Genomic DNA, 14,121 nt, shown 5'->3' on the forward strand with positions numbered 1-14,121 from the left:
GCGGGCCTTGGGACCTGAAACACCGCCCACTGCGCAGACTCTGCGCTCGGTACCCAATGGGCATGCGCCGATGCGAGCTAGGCTGGCTTTTTGCTGTAGTTAACTGGCTGCGTGGACCTGGGTGGGCACGGAGGAGGGTGGTGCAGAGCTCGTATCTGACGAGCAGCCCAGTGAGCTTAAGTCTGAGGGTGGGGTGCGGGGGCTCCCTACCTCTTCAATTCCCTAGCACTTACCAGTTAAATACTTGCGTTACTGTGCCCACTTCTTTTTCCCTACAAATCACTGCCTGTGTCAGGCTTTATGAACGACCTGGCATCCACACCCCATTTCAGATATTAAAAGGAAAAAAAAAAAACTGGCAGGTAAATTTTACTACTCCTTCGCCTGTCACCATCGACAGGTTTTGTGGATTCAGCTTCTTTTTTTTTTTAATATTTATTTATTTGAGAGAGAGAGAAAGAATGGGCACGCCAGGGCCTCCAACTGCTGCCAATGAACTACAGATACATGTGCTGCCTTGTGCATCTGGTTTACATGGGTCCTGGAGAATTGAACCGTGGTTTGGCTTTGCAGGCAAGTGCCTTAACCGCTGTGTAGTTTCAGGATGGCCTCGAACTCATGGCAATCCTCCTACCTCTGCCTCCGAGTGCTGGGATTAAAATAGTGTGCCACCACGCCCAGCTTGTATTTTTTTAATGTTTTATTTTATTTTGGTTTTTCAAGGTAGGGTCTCACTCTAGCCCAGGTTGACCTGAAATTCCCTATGTAGTCTCAGGGTGGGCTCAAACTCATGGCGGTCCACCTACCTCTACCTCCCAAGTGCTGGGATTAAAGTCATGCACTGCCACACCTGGCTTTAATATTTTATTTTTATTTATGAGAGAGAATGGGCCTCTAGCCACTGCAAACGAACTCCAGATGCATCCATGTGCATCCAGCTTACCTGGGTTCTGGAGAATCAAACCTGGGTCCTTAGGCTTCTCAGGCAAGCACTTTAAACAGTAGGACATCTCTCCAACCCTAATTTTATTTATTTATCTGCAAGTAGAGAGACAGAAATGAAAGGGTACGCCAGGGCCTAATGCCACTCCAAGTGAACTCCAGACACATGCACTGCTTTGTGCATCTGGCTTTATGTGGGTACAAGGGAATCAAACCTGGGTCCTTAGGCCTTACAGGCAAGCCCCTTCACTGCTGAGAGCCATCTCTCTAGCCCTATATTTACTTTTTTTTCTCTGCATAAAAGTCTTCCTTCCTCCATCACATTTATTTGATTCTTTTTTTTTTTTTTTTTTTTTTGGTTTTTTGAGGTAGGGTCTCACTGTAGCCCAGGCTGACCTGGAATTCACTATGGAGTCTCAGGGTGGCCTCGAACTCTAGGCAATCCTCCCACCTCTGCCTCCCGAGTGCTGGGATTAAAGGCATGCGCCACTACGCCTGGCTTATTTGATTCTTACACGTTGTTTCCAGTGAAGATGGTTCCTTTCTTTTCTAAGAAGTACTTTTCCAAGACTACTTTCCTATATTTTCCAATATAGTTTTATCATGTCCTACTGAATGTGTATGTTAATTCCTTTGCATTCTGCCAGTGAGGGAGAACAGGGTTTTGTCTATTTCTTTACTTTTTTTTTTTTTTTTTTTTTGACAGGGTCTCACTCTGTCCCAAGCTGTCCTGAATTCACTTTGTAGACCAAACTGGCTTTGAACTTATGGCCATCTGCCTGCTTCATTCAAGCTTCAGTTGGTGGGATTGTGTATGTGTGAGCCACCATACCATTCATTTTTACTTTTTCTTTGAGGGGTGGCATTTGCGGTAAGGTCTCACTCTAGCCCAAGCTGACCTGGAATTCACTATGTAATCTCAGGCTGTCCTTGAACTCACAGTGATCCTCCTACCTCAGCCTTCCAAGTGCTAGGATTAAGGGCATGCATTACCAGGCCCAGGAGAAAGAATGAATGGACACACAAGGGCCTCTAACTACAAATGAACTCCAGATGTATGTGCCACTTTGTGCATTTGGATTTTACATGGGTACTGGGAAATTAAACTTGGGTTGTTAGGCTTTATGGGCAAGTACCTTAACCACTGAGTCATCTCTCCAGCCCTATTTATTCACTTGTATAACCCAGTCATTTAGTCCAGTGACTGAAACTTTAGAGTTCAAGACATTTGTTAAATCATGTACTTTAGTAATGTACACTGTGATTGATAATGTTATTCTATTATGATTTGCTATCATCTAACCTAAAAAAACATCTATATAACCAGCCAGGCGTGGTGGCGCATGCCTTTAATCCTAGCACTTGGGTGGCAGAAGTAGAAGGATCGCTGAGTGTTCAAGACCAGCCTGAGACTACAGAGTGAGTTCCAGGTCAACCTGGGCTAAAGTGAGACCCTACCTTGAGAAACAAACACACACACACAAAAAACTATATAACCAGAAAACACATTAACTTTGGGATAGTAACTCAATCCTGTAATCCCAGTTCTGGAAGGTGGAGGCAGAAGGATCATAAATTTGAGATCAGTCTGAGCTACATACGGAGTTACAGGCTAACCTGGGCTATAAGAACTTTTCTCAGCCTTTAATCCCAGCATTTAGGAGGCAGAGGTAGGGGATTGCTGTGAATTTGAGACCACCTTGAGATTACATAGTGAATTCCAGGTCAGCCTGAGCTAGAGTGAGACCCTACCTCGAAAAAAACCAAAATTAATTAATTAATTAAAATAATTTTAAAACATAACTGTTCTATATACATAAAATGAATTAAAAGATGCCATAAAAATAGGAAAGTGAGGGGCTGGAGAAGATGGCTTGGCAGTTAATGCATTTGCCTGCAAAGACAAGGGACCCCAGTTCAATTCCCCAGGATCCACTTAAGGCAGATGCACAAGGAGGTGCATGCATCTGGAGTTTGTTTGCAGTGGTTGGAGGCCCTGGTGCACCCATTCTCTCTCTCTGTCTGTCTCTCCCTCCCTCTCTCTCTCTCTCTCTCTCAATACCTCTACCTCTTTCTCTATCTCTCCCAAACAAACAAACAAACAAACAAATAAATAATATTTTTAAAAATAGGAAGGTGAAACAGTATGCCTATAATCCCAGCTATTCAGCAGGCTGAGGAGACATTAAAATCCCAAATTCATCAAAGCTGGGCATGGTGGTGATGGTGGTTTGATTCAGGTGTCCCCCATAACTTAGTTGTTCTGAATGGTAGTGTGGTGGTTTGAATAGAATAGATGGCCCCCAATATATTCAGTTGTTTTTAGTTTGCATCTGGAGGCAGTGTCACTGTGTGGATCTTAAGGTGTGGTGGTAGATTCCAGATTTCATTCTAAAGATATGCAAAGCGTGCCTAGCTGAAGTTCCTAAAGTGTGCTATGGCTTTGGCTTTTAGGCTGATGCTTCTCTGTCTGCTTGGGCCTGTGAAGGCAGGCCAGCTTCAATAAATCCCTTCCTCCATAACTGTGCCTGGTTGGGAAGTTTATTTCAGCAAACCTAAATCTGTCTGCTACAGCTAGGTTCCCAGCTGATGGAGATTTGGGAATTAACACCTCCAGGAGGCAGTGTATTGTTGGGGGTGGGCTTATTGGTACTGTTGCCAGTTTCCCCTTGCCACTGTTTGTCACACTCTCCTGTTGCTGTTCTTCACCCGATGTTGGTGAGGAGATGATGTCCACCCTCTGCTCATGCCATCATTTTCTTCTGCCATGATGGAACTTCCCCTAAAGTCTGTAAGCCAAAATAAATCTCCCACAAGCTGCTCTTGGTCAGGTGTTTTCTGACAGCAATGGGAACCTGACTGCAACAGTTAAATTTGTACTGAGACATGGTGTCATTGATGCTAGGCTTTTTTTTTTTTTTTTAATTTCAAAGCGACAGACAGACGAAGAGGCAGAGAGGGAGAGAGAGAGAGAATGGGCACACCAGCACCTCCAGCCACTGCAAACGAACTCCAGATGCATGTACCACCTTATGCATCTGGCTTATGTGGGTACTGGGGAATCAAGCCTGGAAACAAGATCCTTAGGCTTCATAAGCAAGCGCTTAACCACTAAGCCATCTCTTCAGCCCAGATGCTAGACTTCTTAGTGTGTGGCTTTTGGCCTTTTGGAGCTGATTTTCAAGAGGAATGTGAAGGATTTAAAACCTTGGCCTAAGAGATGCCTTGCAGTGCTGTAAGTACAGCTTGATGGACTATTATGGTCAGAGTTGAAAGACCTGAATGCAGTAAGAACTATGGATTGTGAAGTTTGGCTTAGGAGGGTGAGAAAGAGCTTTGCCTGGACTGGTCAAGTTTATGTAAGAGGCTTGAGAACTTGTGCGGGGTTGCATTGCATAGAAATGGACTGGTGAGTGCAGAGGGATATGACAGAGGAAAAAATGAAGTCTTTGAGCCAAAACTGCTACCTGTTCAGCTGCAATTATTGTATGTGAGATTACAACCATTGAGATTGTGCCAGCTGACCTGCACTGGGACAACAGAAAGAATGCAGTCTTTTAAAGGGGCCTGAATGCTAAAGGAGTGTCCTGTTCTTCAAAGTCTTATTTATTGCCCCTTGGATTAACAAATTGGCACCCCACCTGGTATTATGGTGTATAAGAAATATAGCAAAGAGAGGGTCATTGTGTTTGCCACATGGTCTTGTGTTTTGGAAATGGCCATGGCAGGTTTGCTGGATGCCTGTATGGAGAACTGATGAAGCTGTGAGGATGAACCGTGGGTTGCAGTCGAGAGACCAGGACCGCAAGATGGTTGCCAAGGAGAACTGCTGGGTGAATTTTCCAGGACTGTGAGTAGCCTAGCTGGAGGGGCAGAATTGGAACTCCAGAGAGTTGCTACTGGTTAGAATTATCGGACTTGGAGATTTGTCATTGGCTTGAGTTGTTGGACTTTGAGCTACAGAATTTGATATTTGCCCTATTTCAATGTTGTATTGTTAGAATATTTCTTTGCTATGCCCAATGCCATCTTTTGCAGTGTGAATGTTTATTCTGTGCCATTATGGGTTTTTTTGGTTTAGTTGTGTTTTTTTAATATTTTATTTTTATTTATTTATTTGACAGAGAAAGTGGGAGAGAGAGTGAGATAATGGGCACACCAGGGCCTCCAGCCACTGCAAATGAACTCCAGATGTATGTGCCCCCTTGTGCATCTGGCTAACATGGGTTTTGGGGAATCGAACCTGGGTCCTTTGGCTTTGCAGGCAAATGCCTTAACCACTAAGCCATCCCTCCAGCTCCCCCCCACACACACACTTTTTTTTGGTATTATGGCTCACTTAAAACATCTCAGACTATGGGAATATTTGAACATCATTAGGATTGATAAAAACTATAGGGACTTTGCCAGGCGTGGTGGTGCATGCCTTTAATCCCAGCACTTGGGAGGCAGACATAGGAGGATCCCCATGGGTTCGAGGCCATCCTGAGATTACATAGTTAATTCCAGGTCAGCCTGGGCCAGAGTGAGACCCTTTCCAAAAATCAAAAAACAAAACAAAAAACTATAGGGACTTTTAAAGTTGGACTGAATGCATTGCATTTTACATCATGTATGGTTGTCAGTTTATGGGAGTCGGGGGCATAATGTGGTGGTTTGATTCAGGTGTCCCCCATAAACTTAGGAATTCTGAATGCTAGGTTCCCAGCTGATGGAAATTTGGGAATTAATGACTCTTGAAGGCAGTGTATTGTTGGGGGCGGGCTTATGGGTATTATAGCCAGTTTCCCCTTGCCAGTGTTTGGCTCAGTCTCCGGTTGCTGTTCTCCACCTGATGATGGTGAGGAAGTAATGTCCACCTTCTGCTCATGCCATTGTCTCCTCCTGCCATCATGGAGCTTCCCCTAAAGTCTGTAAGCCAAAATAAACCCTTTTTCCCACAAGCTGCTCTTAGTGTTTTCTGACAGCAATGTGAATCTCATTGAGGATCTCACAAGGAGGATCACTGTGAGTTCAAGACTAGTCTGAGACTAGATACTGAATTCTAGGCCAGCATTGGCTAGAATGATACCCTACCTCAAAAAAAGAAAAAAAAGAAAAAAAAAGGAGACTGGGAACTAGTGGCACAAGCCTATAATTCCAGCACTGGGGAGGCTGAAGTAGGAGTATCACTGTGAGTTCCAGGCCAGTCTGAGACTACAGAGTGAATTGCAGGTCAGCCTGGGCTAGAGTGAGACCCTGTTGTAGTCATGAACAGGTCCATGTTCTTGAGATGAACATCCAAAACCAGGCACAGTTTATGGGAGGAAGGGTTTTATTTCAAGCTTATAGATCCAGGGGAAAGTTCCATCTTTGGTGGAAGATGCAAGCAGAGAGAAACAACCAGCCAGCCAGCAAACAAAACCCGGCAACAAGCAAAACACAGCACCAACACACAAACACACATCCCAGAGCTCAGATGTCTCTATATACCTTTGTCTGGAAATCAGAAACACCCCCAAACATACCTTAGGGTTGGCCTCTAGGAGCCAATCTGCTTCCAATGACACCTTCCAGCCAGGCAGCTGGAAACCCAAGTTACAAACTTTAATAAAACACCTGAGTCTATGGAGGACATACATTCAAACTACCAAAGACCCTACCTTGAAAAACAAAAACTAGCTGACAGAAAACTGGAAGAAGCCATTCTGCATGCAGTTCAATGGGAGAAAGAGAAATCACCAGTGAAGATAACTCAACAGTGGACATTGCAAGCCTTATATTTGGCCAGCCAGGCTAAATGAGCCAACGGGTGCAATAGTGGCACATCTGTTATGGGGGAAACAAACTGCCCTCTAATTGGACTGGAGGCCTGCTCCATGGGAGGTACTACATCCCTGATACTGAAAACTTAAAACAGGGGTAGTCATGAGCCCTAGGGGTGTAATGTCTGCTGCTGTCTGGCTAAATGTATATACTATGCTTATCAAACTCCCCAGTAAGCACTTCTCTTAATGTTCATAGCTTTATATTTATACTACTCTCACTTTTGGTAGAGAATCTTCTCTTTTCAGATGGCAGTGACCTTGGGACAACTCAGAAGGTATCATGGTGATGGAAAGAAATGACCGCAGTGCTCAGTACTGCAATATCTCTATCACACCTTCCAAGGCTCAGGGTCTAAGGCAGAAGAGGTGGCAGAAAGAATGTAAGAGCCAAAGGAAGGGCAGGACTCCATACAACATGCTCCCTCCAGACACAAAATGGCCTGACACTACCTGCACAAGACCATCACAAGAGGAGGAAAAGTTCATGACATCCAAATTAAAAGAGAGACTAATTGAGATGGGGAAGAGATATAATGGAGAATGGAGTTTCAAAGGGGAAAGTGGGGGGAGGGAGGGTATTACCATGGGATATTTTTTATAATCATGGAAAATGTTAATAAAAGTTGAGAAAAATAAATAAATAAATATAAAGAAAAATAATTCCAAACCCTCCAAATGCAGATTGTAGTTTAGATTATCTGTGAAATGTCATTGACTTCAATTCTACCACTGTAACCTGGACAAATTATAATTAGTTCTATAATTTGCAAAACACAAAGAAGAATAAAGTACTTTACCAGTAAAAAAAAAAAAAAAAAAAAAAAAAAAACCAGGCTCAGCAATGTGACATAATCACAGATACTTGCATATTAAAAAAAAAATTAAAAGAGAGCCTGATTGAGATGGGGAGGGGATATGGTGAAGAATGGAGTTTCAAAGGGGAAAGTGGGGGGAAGGAGGATATTACCATGGGGTATTTTTTATAATCATGGAAGTTGTTAAAAGTTTGGAAAATAAAAGAAAACAAAAAGAAAAACTAAATTAAAATATAGCTTGGCATGGTGGCATATGCCTTTAATCCCAGCACTTGGGAGACAGAGGTAGGATCACTGTGAGTTTGAGGCCACTCTAAGACTACATAGCGAATGCCAGGTCATGCTGGGCTAGAGCAAGACCCTAACTTGAAAAACCAAAGGAAATTATATATACTTTTTATACATATATGCATAACAAAATATATTTTAGCAACTTTATTCATTCAGTTCCTAGTTATAGCAGTACTTCATGAAGTGCTAGCCACAGGTTTGACATATATCACTGAAAATGGCTTTGCTTCCTTTTATCAACTTCATGTAGAAATAGATCAGTCACAGACTGTGTAAACTCCAACACTGACTTCAGAGCAGCAGAAATATCAGTATTATTATGGGATCAGTCTTTTTCCAAAATGTAAGGCAGTCTCTTGTCTAGCATAATTTACTTCCATATCAGTCTGCTACTGAAGCTGCCACATACACAGAGCATAATTCACGTTCATTAAAGCGGGGTATATCAAAAGAGAAAAAGGTGCTGGAGAAATGACGTAGCAGCTAAGGTGCTTGCCTATGAAGACTTAAGGACACAGGTTTGGTTTCCCAGTACCCATGTCCCACGTAGGCCAGATGCACAAGGTGGTGCATGCGTCTGCAGTTTGTTTGCAGTGGCTGGAGGCCCTGGCACACCCATTCTCTCTCTCTCTCCAAATAAATAAATAAAATATAAAAAAATAAAAAGCCGGCCAGGCATGGTGGCGCACGCCTTTAATCCCAGCACTCGGGAAGCGGAGTTAGGAGGATAACTGTGAGTTCGAGGCCACCCTGAGACTACATTGTGAATTCCAGGTCAGCCTGAGCTCGAGACCGTACCTAGAAAAAACAAAAACAAACAACAACAACAAAAAAAGCCAGAGCTGGGCATGGTGGTGCACACCTTTAATCCCAGCATTTGGGAGGCAGAGATAGGCGGATGGCTGTAAATTCGAGGCTACCCTGAGACTACAGAGTTAATTCCAGCTCATCCTGGGTTAGAGTGAAACCCTACCTGGGGAAAAACACACACAGAGAGAGAGAGAGGGAGGGAGAACAAAGAAGAGGAAGAAAGGAAGGAAGGAATGAAATTAAAAAGCTAGGAATCTTGTACTGAAGAGATGGCTCAGCGGTTAAGTTGCTTGAACATAAAATCTTACAACCTGAACTTGATTCCCCAGTACCCTCATAAAGCCAGATGCACAAAGTGGCACATACATCTGGAGTTCATTTGCAGTGGCTAGAAGCCCTAGCGTACCCATTCTCTCTGTCTACAAATAAATCAATAAATATGGGTGCTTTTTTTGGTTTTTGGTTTTTTGAGGTAGGATCTCCCTCTAGCCCAGTCTGACCTGGAATTCACTATGTAGTCTCAGGGTAGCCTCAAACTCACAGCAATCCTACCTCTGCCTTCCAAGTGCTAGGATTAAAGGCATGTGCCACCACACCTGGCTAACAAATACATTTTTTAAAAAAAGCTAGGAATCTCTTCTAAACGTATGAAAGCCATAAAGTTGATGAGATCATGTTTTGTTTTCCTTTTACACTCTCTTTTCTTTTTTTTTTTTTCAATCCAGGACTTCTTGAATGCTAGGTAACCACTCTACCACTAAGCTATATTCCCAATCCTGTAATTTTTTTCCCCCCCCAAGGCAGGGTCTCACTCTAGCCCAGGTTGACCTGGAACTCACTTTGTAGTCCCAGACTAGCCTCAAACATAGCAATCCTACCTCTGCCTCCTCCCAAGTGAGTGCTTGGATTAAGGGTGTGTGCTACCACACCTGGCTCTCCTGCATTCATTTTATTTTATTTGGTTTTTCGAAGTAGGGTCTTGGTCTAGACCATTCTGATGTGGAATTCACTATGTAGTCTCAAGCTGACCTGGAACTCAGTGTTCCTCCTACCTCTGTGTCCTGAGTGCTGGGATTAAAGGTGTGTATCACCAGGTCCTCTAACAGTAACAAATGAACTTCAGATGCATGTGCCACTTTGTGCATCTGGCTTTACAAGGATACTGGAGAATTGAACTCGGGTTATTAGGCTTTCCCAGAAAGTGCCTTAACTGCTGAGCCATCTCTCTAGCCTCTGCATTAATTTTAAAAATCCATTTTTTTTTGTTATGTTTAATTTTGTTTTAAGGCAAAGTCTTATTTAACCCAGGCTGACCTTGGATTCATGATGACCCTTCTACCTCAGCCTCCTGTGTGCTAGAATTAAAGGTGTGAGCTACCATGCCAAGGCTTTAAAAAAGAAACCCTAGGCCGGGCGTGGTGGTGCACGCCTTTAATCCCAGCACTCGGGAGGCAGAGGTAGGAGAATCACCGTGAGTTCGAAGCCACCCTGGGACTACATATTTAATTCCAGGCCAGCCTGAGCCAGAGTAAGACCCTACCTTGAAAAACAAAAATAAATAAATAAATAAAAATAAAAATAAAAAAGAAACCCTGGGCTAGAGTGAAAGCCTACCTTGAAAAACAAAACAAACAACAAAAAAAACCAAACCTTATGTCCGATGTGATCAGCCTCATCTTTCATCTTCACCATAACCATGTGTGATTGCATTGATTCCTGGGCAGCTCAGTACTAGAAGCGTGATTACAGTTTCAGTTCCCAGGTCCAGTGGAAATCTAAAGATGTGCTCTCCATCAGCAAACATTTCCCACATTTTGTAGTGCACACTTGTGATCTCAGCTCTCAAGAAGCTTAATCAGAAGAGTCATGAATTTGAGGCCAGCCTAGGCCACGTAAGATCCTGTCTCAAATAACAAAAAAAAGTTTTCCAAGAAACTGCAAGTTCAAGCTGGGTATGGTGATACACATGTAACCCCCGCACTCAAGAGCAGAGATAGATTGCCACAAATTCAAGGCTGGTCTGATGTACATAACAATTTCTAGGGTAGCCATAACTGCATAGCAAGACCCTATCTTTTTATTTATTTATCTGTTTATTTACTTATTCATTCACTGGAGAAAGAGAGAAAGGCAGAGAGAATGAGCATTCTAGGGCCTCCAGCCATTGTAAATAAACTCTAGATGCATGTGCCACCCTGTCCATCTGGTTTACATGGGTACTGGGGAATCATACTTGGGTCCTTAGGCTTTGCAAGCAAGCACCCTAACAGCAAAACCATCCCTCTAAACCAAGACCCTATCTTAAAACAATAAAAGAAGGGCTAGAAAGATGGTATAGCAGTTAAGGTGTTTGCCTGCAAAGCCAAAGGACATAAGTTTGATTCCCCGGGACCCACGTATGCCAGTTGCACAAAGTGGCACATACATCTGGAGTTCGTTTGCAGTGGCTAAAGGTGCTGGCATGCCAATTCTCTCTCTATCTATCTCTGCCTCTTTCTCTCTCTCTCTGTCAAATAAATTTAAAAAAAAAATTTTTTTTTTTTTTTTTGATGAGTAAGGCAAAGGAGATTTATTGAGGAAAAAGATGGAAAAGTCCCAAAGTGTCAAGGCAAGCATGTTTGAGATTTCAGTTCATCCAAGTTATGCTGTTGCTATCTGATAGCTCAGAGAAGTGGGCAGGCTAAGCAGGGACCTGCAGGCAACCACACCAAGGAGGGGTTTCTGGGGATATAGTACCTTATTTCATTAAAATAACTATTCCTCCCACCCCCTTAGCATGTCTTTAGGTGAGGGGTGGTTTCTTGAGCATGGAGCCTTCACCTTCCTCCCTCGCATACTAGGGAAATGGAAGGTGGGAGCCTCTCCTTCAATGACCTCCAGCCTAATGTCCATTTACCTACTACACCACCAAACCTGGTTATGCGATGTTGAGGACGGAACCCAGGGACCAGTGCATGCTAGGCAAGCACTCCACTAATGGGGTTACACCCCCAATACTTTGGCCTCCAACCATGTTTCTCAAGGAGCTCTTTCCAAGTAGTGAGCAAATGAAGTCAAGCCATGATTCTCAGCCATCCCAGCTTCCTGAAAGCCCAGCACCGTGTATGATGCCCGCAGGGGGTTTCCTAAGTCAGTAGGTATATTTCCTTTGGGAAATTTAAATTTTTTTTAAATAAATAAAAGTGTGGTGGTACATGCCTTTAATCCTAGCACTCAGAGGCAGAAGTAGGAGGATCACCATGAGTTCAAGGACACCCTGAGATTACATAGTGAATTCCAGGTCAGCCTGGACTAGAAAGACATCTTACCTAGAAAACCAAAATAAATAAATAAATAAAAGAAGGGCTGGAGAGATGGTTTAGCAGTTAAGGCACTTGCCTACAAAGCCTAAGGACCCAGATTCTAGCCTCCAAGCCCCATATAAGCCAAATGCACAGGTGGCACCTGCATCTGGAGTTTGTTTGCAGTAGCTAGAAGCCCTGGCATGCTCATTCTCTCTCTTTTTCTCTCCCTCTGTCTGGCTCAAATAAATAAATAAATAAAAAGTGGGGAAAAAACATAGAAAAGAAGCTGGACATGGTGGCGCATGCCTTTAATCACTGCATTTGGGAAACAGAGGTAGGAGGATCACTGTGGGTTCGAGACCACCCTGAGACTACATAGTGAATTCCAGGTCAGACTGGGCTAAAGTGAGACCTTACCTTGAAAAACCTAAAATAAATAAATAAAATAAAAGTCAGATGTGATGGTGCACACCTTTAATTCCAGCACTCAAGAGGCTAAGGTAGGAGGATTGCTGTGAGTTCAAGGCCAGCCTGAGACGACATAGTGACTTCCAGGTCAGCCTGGGCTAGAGTGAGGTCCTTTCTCAAAAAAACAAAATAACATGTAAAATCTAAAGGACTGAAGATGGCTGAGGAGATGGCTTAGCAATTAAAGGCTTGCTTGCAGTGCCTGTCAGCCTGGATTTGATTCCCCGGTACTTATATAGAACCAGATGCACAAAGTGGTACATGCATATGGAATCTGTTTGCAGTGACAAAAGGTTCTAGTACACCCATACTCTTTCTGCTAGCAAATAACTAAAAATGTTTTAAATTTTAAAAAAATAAAATAAAATAAAATAAAAAATTGAAAAGGGCTGGGTGTGGTGGTGCACATCTTTAATCTCAGCGTTCAGGAGGTAGAGGTAGGAGGATTACTGTGAGTTTTAGTCTATCCTAAGGCTACATAGTGAATTCCAGGTCAGCCTGGGCTAGAATGAAACCATACTTTGAAACACCAAAAATAAAAATAAGGGCTAGAGAGATGGCTTAGCCATTAAGGTGCTTGTGGTAAAGCCTAAGGATCCAGGTTCAATCCTCCAGGTCCCACAAAAGCCAGATGCACAAGGTGGCTCATACATTTAGAGTTCATCTGCAGTGGCTAGAGGCCCTGGTGTGCCCATTGTCTTTCTCTGTCCATCTCAAATAAAAAATATTTTAAATAAAATAAAATAAAAAATAAGCCAGGTGTGGTGATGCAAACCTTTAATACCAGCACTCGGAAGGCAGAGGTAGGAGGATCACCATGAGTTCAAGGCCACCCAGAGACTACATAGTGAGTTCCAGGTCAGCCTGGGCTAAGACCCTACCTCAAAAAATGAAAAAATAGGGTTGGAGGGAATGCTTAGTGGTTATGGCACTTGCCTACAAAGCCAAAGGAACCAGGTTCGATTCCCCAGGACCCACATAAACCAGATGCACAAGGTGGCACATGAATCTGGAGTTTGTTTGCAGTGGCATGCCCATTCTCTCTCTCATAAATAAATAAATAAGCCTAGCTGAGTATGTGGTACACACCTTAAAAAGTAAAATTAAATTAAGCTGGGCGTGGTGGCGCACGCCTTTAATCCCAGCACTCGGGAGGCAGAGGTAGGAGGATTGCCGAGAGTTCAAGGCCACCCTGAGACTACAGAGTTAATTCCAGGTCAGCCTGGACCAGAGTGAGACCCTACCTCGAAAAACCAAAAAAAAAAAATTAAAATTAAATTAAAAATTTAAAAGGAAAAGAGAGACTGATTGAGATGGGGAAGGGATATGATGGAGAATGGAACTTCAAAAGGAAAAGTGGGGGGAGGGGAGGCTATTACCATGGGATTTTTTTTTATAATCATGGAAAATGTTAATAAGAATTGAGAAAAAAAAATTAAAAGGGCCGAGAATATAGCTCAGTGGTACAGCACTTGCAATGAATGCCAAACAGTTCTGTGCTGTCTACCCAAAGGCACAAGCCCAGGTAAATCTTAGAGTGTCAAGGCTAGAAGTGACCAGGTTATCCAGACCACCCATTTTACAGATGAGGAAGGTCCAGAAAGGAGTAGCTTACTTTAGATCCTGAGGTGTGTTAATGGCAGACTCCATTTCCCTACTAATCTATCCAACATCCTGCCCAGAGGACAGAAACCAGAGGTTACG

Source organism: Jaculus jaculus, chromosome 3, assembly GCF_020740685.1.
Source record: "Jaculus jaculus isolate mJacJac1 chromosome 3, mJacJac1.mat.Y.cur, whole genome shotgun sequence".
Classification (NCBI taxonomy): domain Eukaryota; kingdom Metazoa; phylum Chordata; class Mammalia; order Rodentia; family Dipodidae; genus Jaculus; species Jaculus jaculus.